At 45.2% G+C, this 19,802-nt stretch overlaps 1 protein-coding gene across 1 annotated transcript in view; it reads right to left on the bottom strand.

Moving 5' to 3' along the window:
- Positions 1-1,062: 1,062 nt before the first annotated feature.
- The window catches only part of PRKCSH (PRKCSH beta subunit of glucosidase II), a 377,155-nt gene continuing 358,415 nt past the window's right edge, over positions 1,063-19,802 (bottom strand). Inside the window, exon 17 of the mRNA XM_085600555.1 lies at positions 1,063-1,340. The gene's annotated coding sequence lies outside the window, so the exon portion shown is untranslated. The remainder of the gene's footprint in view (positions 1,341-19,802) is intronic.

Genomic DNA, 19,802 nt, shown 5'->3' with positions numbered 1-19,802 from the left:
AAATCAATAAAATTTGTTTAAAAAAAATAAATAAAAAAGATAAGCTATTTAAGTGAACGTTTTTAACATTAACTGCTATTTATGTCATTGCCTGCTGCTTTCTTTAGTATCATGGGACTTCCACTTATTTTACAGGGAATCATACAAGCATGTGAATCTATGACAGACCCAATTCTGGAGAACTTGCAATGTCCGATCCAAACACTAGATGGGAGGAGTATGCAGAAAATGAGAATCTAAGGCTACACATGCCACACAGATTTCTCTAGTAAAGGTATTCCAGGATATGGCACAGAGGATATTCTGTGTTCGTGAATTCAGTAAAAATTTCATGACTATTAACTGTGAAGGCTTCTGCTCATCTTCACCCCCTGAATTTCTGCAAACTATAAATGTCATGTTGCATTACATTCATCACTGCATATTGCTCTTCAGGCAGTTTCTAAGCTCTTTTAATGGAGGTAGATGAAGGGAATGATGCATAAGGAGACCTCCCTAGGTGCATAAAAAGAGGGCAAAGGAACGTGCAGGCATTAATAACAGATGTTCTAGCTCAGTTTAGTTATTTAGCCATTGAGGCCCAAACTCCTTCCTTTCTATTCTTCCTACCTGGCAAAAGTTCTCCTCAAATGGCCCTGCCCTTGATCCTCGTTATCGCCAACTTGCATCATTTTTTGGGGACTACGCCCTCAAAGTACTACAAAAATAAATAGATAAATCAATGTAAATACAAAAGTAAACGCTCAAAAGCTGATAATAGCAGAGTAAGTGCAAATCTGATAAAGCTAACAATTAGGAGAATAGTTAGTTACCCAACTCAACGCCACTCATGTAATCAACTTCAAAGAAAGAAAGGATGAGCTGGGCAACATTCACTTGATGTTGTGTCCTGCAGGCTGAACACATATCTTTAGCAGATGGACTTAGTGAACAATCGTACCAGGATGCAGATCTGTGACCTGCAGGCAGATTGGTGTGTACCCACTACCACAGAATATACTAGAGCTACAAACAGTAAGGTGTCTTTGTACACAAAATATGCTGGAAACAACACACAATTCGTTTTAGTCAGGCTGTCCTTTTTCTTTTAATTATTAAAACATGATTCAAAGTCTCAAAACAGACAAAACACAAATGTTCACAGTTTCAGGAGGTATGCAGATGACATGGGGAGAGGAATGTTTTATTTTGTGGGTGATGATTTGAGGAAGGATTTATTCTGTATTCCTGATTGCACAATATGTTGCTGGGTTCGTTCTGTATTCCCGAGGTCTGCCATCTGGGAGGAGGCCCTCTCTCCAGAACATGGTCCAAAAGGCTGCACCTGGTGCAGAAAAAGCCTGTCAGGGAAGAGCAGAGGGGAGAAAATGATGGTTAGGAGAGACAGAAGGAAATTAAGACAACGAAGAAGAGGCACAGAAGGGGAGTGCTGCTAAAAAATGGGGAATACACAGGAAAGGTACAGGAGTAGAAGAGTGGCAGACATCCTGAAAGAGGAGAAGAGAGAAAGCTCAGGTACGAAAGGAGAGGGGCAACAGGTCAAAGTGAGCATGGAGAGGGGTAAACCAAACTAGAGGAAAGGGAATTAAAAGGAATAAGGAAAGAAGGAGAGCAGTGAACAATGGTGAAAGGACGAGCAAACCAGATAACAGGGTATTAAACAGGAAAGGTAAAGAATTGCAGCAGTTAGATGAAGAGCCAGAGAATGAAGGGACAGAAAGATAGGATAAAAGGAGGAAGCAAGAGAAACCGAAATCTAGGATAGAGATGGAGAAAGGAATAGAAAGGTAGGGGAAAAGAGAAATTACAGGTAGAAAAAATTGAAATTAAAGAATGAGGACTAGAAAGATACAGCAATCGAGAAGGAGGCAGAGACGCATAGATTTGAAGTGAGTGAGTGAAATAAGGGTGAGAGTTAGATAAAGAGTGGTAGAAGCCATTGTTTTGGGAAGAAAGGAAGGTGTGGTAGAAAAAGATTGTGCCGAATTAAAGATGGGCGAGAGGGAGCGAATTAGGAGTGAGTGGGAGGAAGAGAAGTCATTGTGAGTGAAGGTCAGAGGGAGAACACACTGAAAAGGAATTCCGTAGATCACATAAATTTATAGTATTCCACCTATAGGATACCATTTTCTGGGCACCATACTTCCATTTATACCTAGCAGAGCACCATCAGTTTTCTCTCAACATCACGCTGACGGGTACATTCTCCGCTCCCCCTCGTTCCATCATTACTACCTCCCCCTATCTTTGGCCCCTCAGTGCTCCCTATCGTTATTATTCAGACTTTTTGAATATGACAACATGGTTCCAGCATGGGATTATACAAATACATTTTTTTTAAATTCAATGGTATATTCAATAAATCATACTGAAAGGCACCAACTTCTCAAAAGATGAACTACCATACATAAAAATTACAGAGTACATATTCAAATGGGCATTAATTTCCCATACACTACGCAATTTACCCAAAAGCCTCTCGCCGTTTTCCACTTTTGGGCTATGCTCTCTTGCATGAATTAGCACTCTGTGTTGACCCTTATTGCATTGAGCACTTTATGTTCTGCCTTTGATATACATTTTTTGTGAACGTTATTGCTAATGAACTGCCAAAGTTAAAAAAAAAAAAAAAAAAAAGTTTTGGTCTGTCAAACTTTATTTAGATTTCTTCCAATTGTCAGTTATGTTGCACAGGCAGGTAAGGTCAACGCTCACACCCTACTCTTTTCTAGTGTCCAGGGCCTCTGCTGGAGCACGCATAAAGAGACTTCCAAAGCCTTTTAAACTATTAGCGTTAAACAATAGTCGCTTGGTGCGTGCCCAAAGAATCCTGCTGTTACAGGAGCAGCACTTCTGCTTCTCCATTACTGCTTTGATAGGGTCGATGGAAGGGGAAAGTGTGAATTCAAGAGCAGGCGGCTGTTTGCAGTGCCGCCTGCTCTCATGCTGGTGTGCAGTCTGTTGTTATAGAGATGCACTTAACAGCTTTAAAACCCCTTTCAAACTCAAACTAATCCATGTCAGCGATGCAGTCCGTTGTACATCTCATATGTTTTATTACTTCACCCTTTTTCATTGTAATAGTCTTTGTTTTTTTCCAGTTATGATGTTTCCACAGTTTTTCATGCAACATTTCAGTCTTGTATAGTGCAAAATGCTGGAGACGATAGAGCCACCAATTCCCTTTCATGTCACAGTGCCGGTTTGCAGGCAGGGCTTTGTGCCTCCCACAAGGAAACAACTGCCAGTCCTCAGTGGAAAGGTAACTTCCAATTTGCAATTTTTGCTATTCGATCAATTATTTTCCACCCTCTCAGACTTTAAAACGGAGGTGCTTGCGCCTTAAATGGTACAAAAGAAAGCGAGAGATTGTTTAGTCTGGCTTTGGAGTTTCTGACATTAATTTACAAATAAGAGTTATCTTCAAATTTTTTATATGTTAGACCTTTCCCTCCTTAGGAACATAAAGACTCACCATGCTTGCGTTGGGAGAGGGACCTTTATTAACACTAATCTGCAACTAGACTGAATGGTTTTGATTTTCTTGGGACCTAATGACTTTGTAAAGTTGTTCTTCCGTTGTATTAATAATAAGCAGATGCTGGTAGGATTTTATTTTTTTTTAGACATTTAATGGTTGACTTTTAGGCATATTATGCTATGCTGAAAATAATGTCTGGGCTGGTGTCAATCCTAAAATGTTGTAATCCGTAAAGAGGTCTCCACATGCAAATGGTGTAATGCTGCCCTGGCAATACTCTTTTCATACACAAGTCATGATAGTATGTTCCAAAGATCTGAACTGTGTGTTTGTCAGTTGTGTGTAATTTTCCCAGTATTGGTTTTCAGACTGTAATTTGTATACCTTGTAGTAAATGCAAGCACCTGAATACAACAAAAAGACCAGGGCTAGCTGACCTAGTGAGTGGATTACAAACATTTCATGGGGTCTTTGCTGCAGCTGCCATGTGCATAATACAGACTACGCAGTGCATACGAAAAACTAGAATGATTTTCGTGCTAACAAGTGTTACTATTTCAGAACACTTTTTAGCTCAAAATGCAGATTCAACCCGACACGTTAAAACCTTGGAGTTAGTGTTTACATGCACCTCTCTGCAGGTAGTGTGTTAACTTGCAGAGCGATCTTCTGGCCTAACAGCTGTAAACATATCTGACCCTTGAAGTGCAAGTGTGAATACACCTTTCACCTGTCAGGCCATGTCCTAAGTTTCATCTTTCCTTTTCTATGATCCATGTTCCCCAGGTGCCTCTATTTGAAGGTAGATAAATGCTTACCCACTGTGAGATGATGAATACGCAAGCAAAGTTTTCAAAAGGGCAACATACAACAATGGTAGCAGCCATAGTCTATTGATGGTGGTGTTAAACTAGTGGAAGTTTTCTCCCCGAATATGGACTCATGAAAACAGGTAAGGCGGGGGCTGGCTGCTGATGGTACGAGTTACTTACCTTCGGTAACGATGTATCTGGTAGAGACGTTGTCTAGCCACAGATGCCTTAACTTAGGATATCCCCAGGCGTCAGACTGGATCCGAAATTTTTTTTGCAGCAGCACCTCTGCGCGCCGGGGGATGGCGCCAAACTACCCCGCCCTGACGTCGTCCACATACATGATGTCAGGGAGGTCATATAAGTCCCTCCCGGCGCGCTGACGTCAGTTTTCTTCGGAGAAACTTTTCCACGGCACAACGCGGAGCCACCAACAACTAACTGTGAAAGTATGGGAACAGTGTGCGAGGGATGAAAGATCCGTGAATAAAGAAGGAGGATGGTGCAAGACACCATCGTAAAAGACAGAATTAGACACTGCCTACATATAAGAGAAAAAGCTGTGAGAAAGAACCCCGCAAGCTAAGCGAAAACCCTTCCCTAAGTGCAACAAGGGAAGAATATCTCAGACAGAAATAGACTGTCATTACCATGTAGAACTGTGTCGTCTAGCAAGAACGGAGCACAGAGAGAACAGTCCACTGCAGAAAGGTTTGAAAAGACTGGCACTGCCCCTATAGTAATGGAGGTCTGAAACAGAGGTCAACAGACCCCCAAAGAAGATGACCGTAGAGGAGACCAGAACCCTGAGTCAATAGAGAAGGCGAGAGGGAGGGAGGGAAGGCAGCAGGAGAAGAAAGGAAAAATATTAATCTCCTGGTGAAGGTGAATCATAAGGCACCATTTTACAGGAAAGAAACCCCTTACAGTTAGTCAGCTGTATTATGGCAATTCTCAAAGGGACGCAACAATGTGAGCACCCGTGAGAGAAAAACCAATGGCAACTGAAAGAGGCCAGCAGAGAACCCCACTTGGCAAGGTCCTCGCAGAACGGGGAGGCTGGGTGGGCGTTAAGGAATCTGCAGCTAGACAACGTCTCTACCAGATACATCGTTACCGAAGGTAAGTAACTCATACATCTGATAGAGACATCTAGCCGCAGATTCCTTAACTTAGAATAGATACCACAGCCATACCCCAAAGGGGAGGTGGGTCTGCGACAGAACAACAGAAAGCGCCAAGCACTTGAGCCGGCAACAGAGTGACGGACAAATGGGGGAGGCTGTGGTGGAACAGCCAGACAGCAACCCAAATAGCTCAGAAAAGCAAAAGATAATGGGATGAAAGACATCCCAAAAAACACCAGAATGGCGCTACACCATACCTGTATAAGCATGGGAGGTAGAAACGGCACCAGCCATATACAAGAACAAAAGAAAGAGAGGAAGAAGGACCACTCTCAGCTTAATGGCGCACTATGTGAACACCGACCAAAGGTTGAGAAGAAACATGAAGAGATGCAACCAGAGCCTACCAGGCTAGCCCACGGAAGGAAGGCCGAAGAGGCTACAGCTAAGAACCAAACGTCAAGAGGTAGAACTCAGCAATGTTTTTAGAATTACAGGCGGAAACAAGAAACACGCCAAGTGCACACCCAGTCCCAAAAGGGGGAACAGGGGCAAACAGTGACAATCTGAAGCACGCTGATGCAGGCCACCACAGAGACATGCACAGAGCAAACAGCCACAGAGATCATAAGGTGGCATAGCTAAAATAAGCATAAGACTGCTCGACCAGGCAGCTGGAAGACCAAGGTGAGAACCAACACATGAAATACAGATATACAGGGTGTAGACCTAGGACGACTGACATCAGAAGAGCCGTCCTGCATGCCCAGCTGATATAATATAGGGTGAACCTAAAGAAGGAGGTACATCCGAAGGAAGGGGCAGCAGAGGCACCAAAGTACCAAGGCGTAGAAACAGAGGAAGAATCTCAGAATTCTAGACCACACCCCCCGACTGGAAGGAAAGTAACCCTTGTCCAGAAGAGAGAATCGTTCAGTATCTGAACACGAAGAAGGGAGCAGTGTAAAACTGGGGAACCACCCCAGTAAGTGGAACGCAAAAAGGGACCTTATTGGCAATCCCGCATGCATCACTGAAAAGCTCCCTGACACATGGAGACATTGGACCAGACCTTGCAGCCTCAAAGAGAGGAAGACGTAGGAAGAAGTTACCCATGAAACTTGTATATATATACATAAATACATATATATATATATATATATATATATATATATATATATAGCAAAGACGGGTAAACGAGTCACGACTATGCAACATGGTTGTAGAGGAACACACCTAGTGCAGTAATGGCTGACGGTAGCTGCATTTAAAGCAAGATAAACACCCCAAAAACCTCCCAAGGAGGAGAATGAGGCAAATAAGCAAGAGAACCCATGACGTATAGAAGATGACACCAAGGCACAACATTGAGCACCGTAAAACGGCAGATAAGAGCACCAGGTGACGCATAGAGGCCAAGGGATGTCTTAGGCCCAGTCGACATAAAGCAGAGCTATATAATAGCATACAAGTAGCCTACACAGAGTATGCACACCCAAACAACGGGGAACACCTCATACGACAAGCCAGAGTCAGAGGACTAGACACAACAATCTGTGGAACACTGCCACAGTAGGCGAACTGCTAGCTCAAAACTCATAATGCATCCAAAGGATGCTAAATGAAACATCAAAAGGATGCTAAATGAAAAAGTACCACCCCAGAACAAACGCCTGAGGAACACAGGCCTAAGGGGGAGGGCAAGGAGGCGCTGAACAGCCGACTCGGCGTGGGCAACAAATAACAAAACCCCATCAATGGGTAAATCAACAAGTCTCTCCCGGATATTTTCCAGGAAGACGCTATCCCGCAACCAAGCATGGCGCCGCAAGGCAATGGAACCAGCCATAGCCCGGGCTAAGGAATCAGCAGTATCCAAGGCGGAGCGAATCGTAAACTCAGCAAGGTCACGGCCATCGTGGAGAACATGAAGGAGGTCAACACGAGCGCCTTCAGTGGTGGCGGAGAGCATAGACTCTGCAGAGACCCACAGGGCAGAGGTAGCCCGAGCCAGGATACATACTGTATTTAGTAACCGTAGGGCAGCACTAGTGGAGGCAAAGGTGTTCCGACCCCATGACTCAAGCCATCTGGACTCCGGTGAGGGAGGAAGCATTAGCCGGGACAAGGAAGGGAAGGCAGTTTGCAAAACAAACCCCTGCACGTCAGGATGCACAAATAAGCAAACTGGATCATGTGGAGCAGGACGGTGGCAGTGCAAGACAGAACGAGCCACTGTATCACCGGTAGCTGGCCGAACCCAGGTACCCAAAAGGGCATCATAAAGAGAAGCTTCAAAGGGCAGAAGCGGCTCCACATTCCCTGACCCACGGTGAAGGACATCAAGTAATGGGTCCACAGACAAGGGTGCTGAAGGGGGTTGCATGTTCAAAATCCGAATCTCAGAAAAGCTGCACCAGCCTCGGTAGCCCTCCGTGGAGGGGACAGTAGCTCATCAGTAGGTGAGGGCTGCAAGCTAACCCTCCCAAGACACTGAGGGTGCGACCAATGCCCAACTGAGGGGAGCCCCATTGACGAATGGGGGTTCTGATAGGGCTCTTGAGGAGGCGAGGAGCCTGCCGGGTCCGGGGGCTCCCGAGGAGGCGGGGATCCTGCCGGGTCCACATATTCTAAGAGCGGCACAGGCAAGAATACATCCGGAATCGCCGGGCATGAGGCCAACGCCAAACTCTCTCCAGACGCTTCCGAAGAAGAGTCAACAACCCGGCGTTGATGCGGTGCCAAAACGACTTTAGTCAGTGCCGACCGAGCCTCGTACGGCGCCGAATCCACGACAAGCTCCCCTTCCGAAGAAGGAGATGGCGCCGGAGCTGGGGAGGCAAGCCTCGGGCGCCGCACCGGCGCCGACTTAGCCTCAACCACAACAGCCTCCGACGCCAAAGTAAGAAGTGGAAGTACAGCCGGGGAGGCGAGTTTACTCCAGACAGGCGGCCGCCTGCCCGGAAGGCCGAGGCGTGCTGAAAGCGAGGCTTTGAGCACCAGCAACCACCTGCGACGCCACAGGGAGCCCCGCGGGGTGCAATGGGTCGTAGAGGGGGACCCAGCCTGGCCGCACCTTGACGACGCCATATGGATCGTAGAGGGGGACCCAGCCGGGTCGCGCCCTGACGATACCACATCTCCGATGTCCCTGGAGGGCAAGGACTCATTTGGAGCTGGGGGCGAAACCACCGGCGAGTCCGTCGGGGACCCCACAAGTAGCGGAGGCCCGGAGGATGCCCCAGGGACGGGAGAGGACCCAAGGGAGGCCTGCAGAGCCGCGGCATAGACCTCCAGCTCGGCCTGAGTCGCCCACGCACCCGGATAGGGCAGCTAGCGGGGAGACGACTGTCGAGGGCGCACATCCAGAATGTTCCGAGAACCAGCGCCCCTGACAACAGACTAAAGTGAGGTCGAGGACCTCGGCGACATGCGCCGCGACTTACCAATAAGTGGTGAACGACAGCCCCGGGCCCCAGAGGGCGATTGACGGCGGAACTGGAAAGAATAGGCACCTGCCGGCGTTGAAGGGGCCGGGGACGAGACAACTCCGACCGGGACCGAGAGAATGAAGCTTCTTCCGGCACTCTCGCCGGGACTTTGGCTTGAGGTGTTGGCAGGCGTCGCAGTCCGTGGAGTCGTGGTGCTCGCCTAGACACCACATACAGATAAGATGTGGATCCGTCGTGGACATTTGCGCGAACAGGAAGTACAAGATTTAAAGCCCGAAGGCATCGCACACTGTTCGACGCGAAGCATCGAAAAAGGACCTGAAAACAGGCCAGAGGAACCACTTACTCCGGATCCGCGTTGCACGCGGAAAAGAAGGAAACTGACATCAGCGCACCCAGAGGGACTTGTATAACCTCGCTGACGTCACGTACGCGGACGACGTCAAGACGGGGTCGTGTTTCGCCGTCCCCCGGCGCTAAGGTGCTAGTGCAAAAAATTTGCCAGATCCAGTCTGACACCTGGGGATATTCTAAGTTAAGAAATCTGCGGCTAGATATCCTAATCAGGTATAAGTTGTAGTGCTAGAGGCTCTCATATGGTTTGAAACCATGTGATGACCTTTAACTACCATTGTTTGAGAGAGAGAGAGAGAGAGAGAGAGAGAGAGAGAGAGAGAGAGAGAGAGAGAGAGAGAGAGAGAGAGAGAGAGAGAGAGAGAGAGAGAGAGAGAGAGAGAGAGAGAGAGAGAGAGAGAGAGAGAGAGAACATACTTAATGGTCTCGAAGCTATAGGCAGTGGTGCATAAATGTGCACTGTGTTGTACACTGGGAAGTATTATGAAGTTCTTACTATTGGCTTTGACATGCTCTCATGCCATCTTGAATTCGGTCAGCTAGTTTGAGCTTTTGCGCACACAGGCAGGCCCCCACTTTACTCAAGTTATTTAGCCTATTCATGTTCAAGGTTGTTTTATGCTTTCGTGAGCTTTGCTGGGATGATGTGTGTGAAGTGTGCTTGGTACCTTTTAGAGCAGAGATTGTTGTTGCCAGAGAAATGTGTAGAATGTACAGCTCTGTCTCGGAGACAAAATACAGGGGCCTGGCCAGCTTCTATCTTCACCTTGACAGACCAGTACAGCCAGCTCGGCTTTTCGTTAACAGAAGAAAGGGGCTAGATTTCTAGAACCTTTGCCTTACTTGGAGTAAAGGTATTAAAAGGCAGGTGATCTTGGCACCCAGACGGGAGCTCGCTTGTGGGGCAGACGTGTCATCATAAGGGAACTTGGTTCCCCATCGAGAATCCTGCTGGGCTGTCAAATGGGCTCCTCCAGCTTGAGTTGGTAAGAATGTCGAGTGAAAGATGGGTGAGGTGTTTTAATTCTGATTATTGACTTTGTGATGTGTGAGTATGTGTCTGTGCACATTCAAGACTCCAGTGGTTATAATTATCTGAGGTGTTTTCACTGTGATTTTTGAGTTTCTGTGTGCACATCCAAGTTCTCAGTGGTTGTAATCATTTGATGTATTTAGCGTGTATATCTTTTGGATGTCTTGCAGCGGATGTCCAGTATTATCAGCTTGAGTTTCATATAATATCTGCTTGCAATTCATATCATTATCCATGCATATAGATATTATTGCTTGTATATATCTATATACATTTTAATGTTGTTCATTTGACATCGGGGAAAGCCTTTTTGTTAGAGAAGGATAAGTTACTTACCTGTAATCCTAGTTGTCTTCCAGGGGTATACTCATCAAAGTCATAAGCACTGAATAGTTCCGCCCACGTGCGGGGACCCTGGAGCAATAAGAGATTATATATATATATATATATATATATATATATATATATATATATATATATATATATATATATATATATATATATATATATATATATATATATATATATATATATATATATATATATATATATATATATATATATATATATATATCCTACTGGCGGTTGCCAGTAGGTAGTTATAGTTAGGACCTATTATCCATAGGAAATCCGCAACAGTCTATTTAGAATTACTTTGGCACCGGTTGACGAATCCTAGCAAAAATTCTCGTGGCCCGCTCCGGTCCACTCCTATCCTGAATGTTTCGGGCTGATTCGCCAAGCGGGGGCTCAAAAAAAAGGGGGGTCCCAAAACGTGTTTTTCCCATGCAATTTTTCATAGGGACCTTTAGTCGCAGCTACAGCCCGAACTGCTGAACGGAATTACATCAAATTTGGCAGAAAGGTAGACATTGGTTCATAGTCATGCCTTTTGCTTAAATGGTGTAAATCCGTTCAGTAGTTCCTGAGAAAATCAAAAGTAAAATCACATATCTGGGCGGAGCCTAACCACACCTCATCATGAGATCGGATTGGCTGGCAGCACTTCATCCAAGAAGTGTTGGCAGCCATCTTGGGACCAATATACATGATAGCACCTCATTAAAAAGCATTGTAGTTAACAGAAGGTTTTAAGACTTTAGTTACATTATAAATCATTTGCTGATGGTACCATACTCATTTTAGGAATTGTGGTGTGTTCTAAGGTAATTTTACCATGTGAAAAAGCCTTCTGCTGGGATATCATGTTGAGAGAAAACTATTTTCTCATGCTTTTCCCACAGAGGTTGGGAAGGTGATCTATAAGCTGAATTGTCTGTAAATTCACATTATCTTTCTTAGTCATGTGAGAATGAAGTCTGACATTCTCAGTAAAACATGTACATCCAACAAGTGCAGAGACTGTCAGTTGATTCCTTTGTGTTCTACTGCAGCTTCCCAGAGTGTTCCAAAGAACAACTAGAGCGCTAACAGTCCTAATTATGCCAAACGTATGGCACACCTGAAGCCATCTTGATTGGAATAAAGTTGTAACTCTTAAAACATTTAATTTAAAAAGGAACAACATGAGGGGGTTCATTTTGCCATAGAAAGTATGATTAGTGCTGCAGAAAGAAAAAGTAGGGCACATTTTGAGTGACTTCTCAAATCCTCTTCTATTTCATCAAAAAATTCTGACATGCAGACTGAAACATGCACTTTGAATACCAGCAGCAGACTTCCCTGGTGAGCAGTAGCTTTACTACAGTGATCTCATGAGCAACTAGAGTGCTACCATTCAGAATTTATGGCAAATGTGACACACATCTGAATGCCTTCTTGATGGAACCAAAGTAAACAAGCATTGAAAATGCAATAGGTCTCGCCCTCGTTTAACCCCTTCCCTGCTCATGATGGAACCACTCCGTCATGAGCCACGGGCGCCGTGTGCTCATTACGGAGTGGTTCCGTCATGCTGCGGCCGTTGGCGGCCGCTCCGCCCACGCGGCACTGTTTCCCCGCCTGTGCGGGCGATCAATGCAAGTGGGCGGAGTCGTGACGGAACCACTCCGTCATGAGCACAGCGCGCCCGTGGCTCATGACGGAGTGGTTCCGTCACGAGCATGGCCGCGCCGCAAACACCCCAAACCCCCCCAGCGCCGCGGCAAAATTCGTGCCGCGGCGAAGGGGTTAAGTTAAAGCAATTCGGTTTGTAATTAGGTGGCTTTTTAGCTTTGCTTTTATTAGTGTTTTTCAAACTTTCATGTACATAACATGCATATGCATGCATATATGTTTATGTATGCATGCATTTGTATTTATATAGATATGCAGATTATATATATGTATATATACACACATACATATATATAAATGCATATATATGCATATATATATGTGCATATGTGTGCGTGTAGAGAGGTAGAGGTGTAGAGGTAGAGTAAGGTGTAGAGAGTAGAGGATGAGTAGTAGAGAGTGAGTAGTAGAGAGAAGTAGAGTGAGTAGTAGAGAGAAGTAGAGCGAGTAGTAGAGAGTAGTAGAGTGAGTAGTAGAGAGAAGTAGAGTGAGTAGTAGAGAGTAGTAGAGTGAGTAGTAGAGAGTAGTAGAGAGAGAATAGTAGAGAGAGGGTAATAGAGAGTGAGTAGTAGAGAATGAGTAGTAGAGAGTGAGTAATAGAGAGTGAGTAATAGAGAGTAGTAGAGTGTGAGTAGTAGAGTGTGAGTAGTAGAGTGTGAGTAGTAGAGTGTGAGTAGTAGAGTGTGAGTAGTAGAGTGTGAGTAGTAGAGTGTGAGTAGTAGAGTGTGAGTAGTAGAGTGTGAGTAGTAGAGTGTGAGTAGTAGAGTGTGAGTAGTAGAGTGTGAGTAGTAGAGAGTAGCAGAGCGAGTAGCAGAGCGAGTAGCAGAGAGTGAGTAGTAGAGAGTAAGTAGTAGAGTGAGTAATAGTGAGTAATAGAGAGTAGTAGTAGAGAGTAGTAGAGAATGAGTAGTAGAGTGTGAGTAGTAGAGTGAGTAGCAGAGAGTGAGTAGTAGAGAGTGAGTAGTAGAGTGAGTAGTAGTGGGTGAGAGTAGTAGAGAGTTTAAGTTTGTAATTAGGTGGCTTTTTAGCTTTGCTTGTATTAGTGTTTTTCAAACTTTCATGTACATACAATGCATATGTATGCATATATGTATGCGTATGCATGCATTTATATAGATATGCAGATTATATATATATATATATATATATATATATATATACACACACACACTTACATATATAAATGCATATGCATATATATATACATATATATGTGCATATGTGTGCATGTAGAGAAAGGTAGAGAGAGGTGTAGAGGTGGAGGGGTAGAGGGGTAGTAGAGAGAGGTAGAGAGAGAGTAGTTGAGAGTAGTAGAGAGAGTAGTAGAGAGAGTAGTAGAGAGTAGTAGAGAGAGTAGCAGAGAATGAGTAGGAGAGAGTAGTAGAGTTAGTAGAGAGAGTGGTAGAAAGTGTAGTAGAGAGTAGTAGAGAGTAGTAGAGAGTTAGTAGAGAGTTAGTAGAGAGTAGTTGAGAGTGAGTAGTTGAGAGTGAGTAGCAAAGAGAGAGTATTAGAGAGTAGCAGAGTGTGTAGTAGAGAGTAGTAGACAGTGAGTAGTGGAGAGAGAGTAGTGGAGAGAGAGTAGTGGAGAGAGAGTAGTGGAGAGAGAGTAGGAGAGAGAGTAGTGGAGAGAGAGTAGTAGAGTGAGTAGTAGAGTGAGTAGTAGAGTGAGTAGTAGAGTGAGTAGTAGAGTGAGTAGTAGAGTGAGTAGTAGAGTGAGTAGTAGAGTGAGTAGAAGAGTGAGTAGAAGAGTGAGTAGAAGAGTGAGTAGAAGAGTGAGTAGAAGAGTGAGTAGAAGAGTGAGTAGAAGAGTGAGTAGAAGAGTGAGTAGAAGAGTGAGTAGAAGAGTGAGTAGAAGAGTGAGTAGAAGAGTGAGTAGAAGAGTGAGTAGAAGAGTAGTAAAGTGAGTACTAGAGAGTAGTAAAGTGAGTACTAGAGAGTAGTAGAGAGCGAGTAGTAAAGAGTGTAGTAGAGCGAGTAGTAGAGCGAGTAGTAGAGAGAGTAGTAGAGAGAGTAGTAGAGAGAGTAGTAGAGAGAGTAGTAGAGAGAGTAGTAGAGAGTAGTAGAGAGAGTAGTAGAGAGAGTAGTAGAGAGAGTAGTAGAGAGAGTAGTAGAGAGAGTAGTAGAGAGAGTAGTAGAGAGAGAGTAGCAGAGAGTAGCAGAGAGTGAGTAGCAGAGAGTAGTAGAGTGAGTAGCAGAGTAGCAGAGAGAGTAGCAGAGAGAGTAGCAGAGAGAGTAGCAGAGAGAGTAGCAGAGAGAGTAGCAGAGAGAGTAGCAGAGAGAGTAGCAGAGAGAGTAGCAGAGAGAGTAGCAGAGAGAGTAGCAGAGAGAGTAGCAGAGAGAGTAGCAGAGAGAGTAGCAGAGAGAGTAGCAGAGAGAGTGGTAGAGAGTGAGTGGTAGAGAGTGAGTGGTAGAGAGTGAGTGGTAGAGAGTGAGTGGTAGAGAGTGAGTGGTAGAGAGTGAGTGGTAGAGAGTGAGTGGTAGAGAGTGAGTGGTAGAGTGAGTAGGTGAGTGAGTAGTAGAGAGTGAGTAGTAGAGAGTGAGTAGTAGAGAGTGAGTAGTAGAGAGTGAGTAGTAGAGAGTGAGTAGTAGAGAGTAGTAAAGTGAGTACTAGAGAATAGTAAACTGAGTACTAGAGAGTAGTAGAGAGCGAGTAGTAGAGAGCAAGTAGTAAAGAGTGTGTAGTAGAGTGAGTAGTAGAGTAGCAGAGAGTGAGTAGCAGAGCGAGAGTAGTAGAGAGAGAGTAGTAGAGTTAGTGTAGAGAGTAGTAGAGAGTAGTAGAGAGTAGTAGAGTGCGAGTAGAGAGTAGTAGAGAGCGAGTAGTAGAGAGCGAGTAGTAGAGAGCGAGTAGTAGAGAGCGAGTAGTAGAGAGCGAGTAGTAGAGAGTAGTAGAGAGTAGTAGAGTAGCAGAGAGTGAGTAGCAGAGAGTGAGTAGTAGAGAGAGTAGCAGAGAGTGAGTAGCAGAGAGTGAGTAGCAGAGAGTGAGTAGCAGAGAGTGAGTAGCAGAGAGTGAGTAGCAGAGAGTGAGTAGCAGAGAGTGAGTGGTGGAGAGTGAGTGGTAGAGAGTGAGTGGTAGAGAGTGAGTGGTAGAGAGTGAGTGGTGGAGAGTGAGTGGTAGAGAGTGAGTGGTAGAGAGTGAGTGGTAGAGAGTGAGTGGTAGAGAGTGAGTGGTAGAGAGTGAGTGGTAGAGAGTGAGTGGTAGAGAGTGAGTGGTAGAGAGTGAGTGGTAGAGAGTAGTAGAGTGAGTAGTAGAGCGAGAGTAGTAGAGAGTGAGTAGGAGAGAGTGAGTAGGAGAGTAGTAGCAGGTGAGTAGTAGAGCCTGAGTAGTAGAGAGTGAGTGGTAGAGAGTAGTAGAGTGAGTAGTAGAAAGTGAATAGTAGAGAGTGAATAGTAGAGAGAAGTAGAGAGTGAGTAGTAGAGAGAGAGCAGTAGAGTGCGTAGTAGAGAGTGCGTAGTAGAGAGTGCGTAGTAGAGAGTGCGTAGTAGAGAGTGCGTAGTAGAGAGTGCGTAGTAGAGAGTGCGTAGTAGAGAGTGTGTAGTAGAGTGCGCGTAGTAGAGAGAGCGTAGTAGAGAGCGTAGTAGAGAGATAGTAGTAGAGAGAGAGTAGTAGAGTGTAGTCAGTCAGTTTCAGTCAATCAGTGTCAATCAGTCAGTGAGTCAGTGTTAGTCAGTCGGTGTCAGCTAGAGCAGCTCTGCTGGCCTGGTTCTCTGGCTCTAAAGCAGCTCTGCTGACCTGGTTCTCTGGCTCTAAAGCAGCTCTGCTGACCTGGATCTCTCCCTCTAAAGCAGCTCTGCTGACCTGGTTTCTCTGGCTCTACAGCAGGTCTGCTGACCTAGTTCTCTGGCTATATCTGCTGACCTACTTCTTAGGCTACAGAGCAGCAACGCTGATCTGGTTCTCTGGCTCTACAACAGCTCTGCTGATCTGGTTCTCTGGCTCTAGAGCAGCTCTACTGACCTGGTTCTTTCCCTCTAGAGCAGCTCTGCTGACCTGGTTCTCTCCCTCTAAAGCAGCTCTACTGACCTGGTTGCTCTGGCTCTACAGCAGCTCTACTGACCTGGTTCTCTGGCTCTAAAGCAGCTCTCCTGACTTGGTTCTCTGGCTCTAGAGCAGCTCTGCTGACCTGGTTCTCTGGCTCTAAAGCAGCTCTGCTGGTCTGGATCTCTGGCTCTAAAGCAGCTCTGCTGGTCTGGATCTCTGGCTCTAAAGCAGCTCTGCTGACCTGGTTCTCTCCCTCTAAAGCAGCTCTACTGTCCTGGTTCTCTCCCTCTAAAGCAGCTCTGCTGACCTGGTTTCTCTGGCTCTACAGCAGCTCTGCTGACCTGGTTCTCTGGCTCTACAGCAGCTCTGCTGACCTGGTTCTCTCCCTCTAAAGCAGCTCTGCTGACCTGGTTCTCTGCCTCTAGAGCAGCTCTCATGACCTGGTTCTCTGGCTGTAGAGCAGCTCTGCTGACCTGGAACTCTGGCTCCAAAGCAACTCTGCTGACCTGGAACTCTGGCTCTAAAGCAACTCTGCTGACCTTGTTCTATGGCTCTAAAGAAGCTCTGCTGACCTGGTTCTCTGGCTCTAAAGCAGCTCTGCTGACCTGGTTCTCTGGCTCTAGAGCAGCTCTGCTGACCTGGTTCTCTGGCTCTAGAGCAGCTCTGCTGACCTGGTTCTCTGGCTCTAAAGCAGCTCTGCTGACCTGGTTCTCTCCCTCTAAAGAGCTCTGCTAACTTGGTTCTCTGGCTCTAAAGCAGTACTGCTGACCTGGTTCTATGGCTCTAAAGCAGCTCAGCTGACCTGTTTCTATGGCTCTAAAGCAGCTCTGCTGACCTGGTTCTCTGGCTCTAAAGCAGTTCTGGTGACCTGGTTCTCTCCCTCTAAAGCAGCTCTGCTGACCTGGTTTCTCTGGCTCTACAGCAGCTCTGCTGACCTGGTACTCTGCCTCTAGAGCAGCTCTGCTGACCTGGTACTCTGCCTCTAGAGCAGCTCTGCTGACCTGGGTCTCTGGCTCTAGAGCAGCTCTGCTGACCTGGGTCTCTGGCTCTAGAGCAGCTCTGCTGACCTGGGTCTCTGGCTCTAGAGCAGCTCTGCTGACCTGGGTCTCTGGCTCTAGAGCATCTCTGCTGACCTGGGTCTCTGGCTCTAGAGCAGCTCTGCTGACCTGGGTCTCTGGCTCTAGAGCAGCTCTGCTGACCTGGGTCTCTGGCTCTAGAGCAGCTCTGCTGACCTGGGTCTCTGGCTCTAGAGCAGCTCTGCTGACCTGGGTCTCTAGAGCAGCTCTGCTGACCTGCTTCTTAGGCTCTAGAGCAGCTCTGCTGACCTGCTTTCTCTGGCTCTACAGCAGCTCTGCTGACCTGGTTCTCTGCACTCATGATGCACGCACCAGACTTCGCGAAAATATATTTAAAATTAATATAAGTTTATTATAAGTACAAATATATTATTCTTATGAATATCTTAATCTCTTGCCCTAATATGTATATTAAAGACACATACATATCATTTTGGAACGTAACATTTTTTGCGGGAGTCGCGCACCCAGCGCGCCCCAGCACGTATACGACGTCACGCGGGACCCACAACCGCGCAAGCATCTCGTACTGTCATGCGCATGTGTCGCGAATGCGCAGGAACTCTTCGCATACCAATCGCGCACATCACGTAATATTAAATGTAAATAATGTAACTGAAAAACACGCAGCCGTCGCACACCGTACGCGGATCCTTCACGACTTTTCTAAAATGGTGGCTAGAATGCGTGCACCCACCGTGATGTGTATGCTTTGAGTGCGCGACTCCGGAAAAAAATTGGATTTTGTTTTAAAGAAAATAATATAAATATATTAAAATAAAAAATCACTGATGACTTCTCAAATGACATCACTGATGACATCAACGTGACAATCTGATACACCTCATCATACACTAGTATAACCTTTCTTCACATCACTGTAAAATACAGAGTACCATATTTGAAACCATTGACACACCAATATCAGTTACTACATACCCACTCACTGATTCCTAAGTCTACACACACAACTACCCATTCAACAACAGAATCATTTATACATGCAGTCACTAAGTAATAGAACACTATCAAATGCACTTATACACATATATAGACATTGACACATCAGCAGTCATCTTAGTCGGTTATGCAGTCATCCTACTCACTCATGAAAAAAATTAATCATACTTACATTTACTCACTTACACAATTATCCAACACCACCTCATTTATTCACACACACTATCTCATAGGTAATATGTTAAAAAAATTCACCATTACAATTATACACTCATTCATATAGTTACTCTCACAATAACTGACTTACACATACTTATTTATATACACCAACTCTCACATAAAATGCCTTTTATTTTTTTACTTTGTTGTAGATGTACAACTAAAACATATTCGCTCACCAACACACAAATAAATACACTCAGTCACCCAAACAACTGTTTCCACATGCACTCTTAAACCTATACACCTAGTCAATCAACCACTCACACATCTATGCATAGTTACAAACACCCCATCCAACCACACACAAACTCAGTGTCCCATACAAATACTCACCCAACTAATCAATAACTAATATACACACTCATGTAGTTAGTGACCAACTGATGCAGCATGTTATACAACAACAGAGAGAGTGCTGCACACATTCACATAGTTTAGTTACTAATCCATGTATTAAGTGAGACACTTTTAATTACTCACTTAAACAGACAGTCAGACAGCTACTAAATCCTCCATCCAGACAGTTATATATCCACTCAATCTTCAATACAGATTGGTATATATATATACAATACATATTTAAATTTCAAACTAAACCACATTCACTGGATGATGTCATCAGTGATGTCATTTGAGATGTCATCAGTGATGTCACTGACCATGCCATGAATGATGCAATATGTGACATCATCAGCATTGCAGGCGCACAAGTTATAGTTAGCAGAACTTACTATAACGGAGGAATTTCTATGGTTTTGTACCAGTGAAATGGCCAGCTAACTATAACACCCCTGAAACCTATGGTTTGTTCTGTGAATGTGTGTGTATATATATAATCTTTTACCGGAACTGGTGGTATGTATATATATATATATATATATCACAAAAAAGAGTTGCCCCAAGTTGAGAACGCGCACAAGGAGACAGCAGGACTTAGCTTTACTCTTAACATTGTCCTTTATTCCGGCAATCAGCAGGTAGCATCTCGTTCCATTTAAAAGCCATACACGTTTCGGAACACTCCGTTCCTTGATCACGGGCGTTGCATGCAAAGAGGCAAATGAGATGAAGGTGAGAGTCATTACTCTTTTTGACATCCTCTGGTGGAAAGCCCTTCAGTGGGCGTGTTTTAACCGCTCAGTGTTCTGGGACTCGTAGTACCTTCATCATTTCAATTATGACCCTCCGGTGGGTTTTTGCCGCATTTGCATCGATTAATGCGAATGTCATGCTCTCCAGTGAGCTGCGCAATGTGTGCCGCTGATTCTTCACTGCCAGACTGCTCCTTCT

This window comes from Triturus cristatus, chromosome 4_2, assembly GCF_964204655.1.
Source record: "Triturus cristatus chromosome 4_2, aTriCri1.1, whole genome shotgun sequence".
Taxonomy (NCBI): domain Eukaryota; kingdom Metazoa; phylum Chordata; class Amphibia; order Caudata; family Salamandridae; genus Triturus; species Triturus cristatus.
The sequence above is the reverse complement of the archived record's forward strand: the minus strand, read 5'-3'. Positions and strand labels throughout refer to the sequence as shown.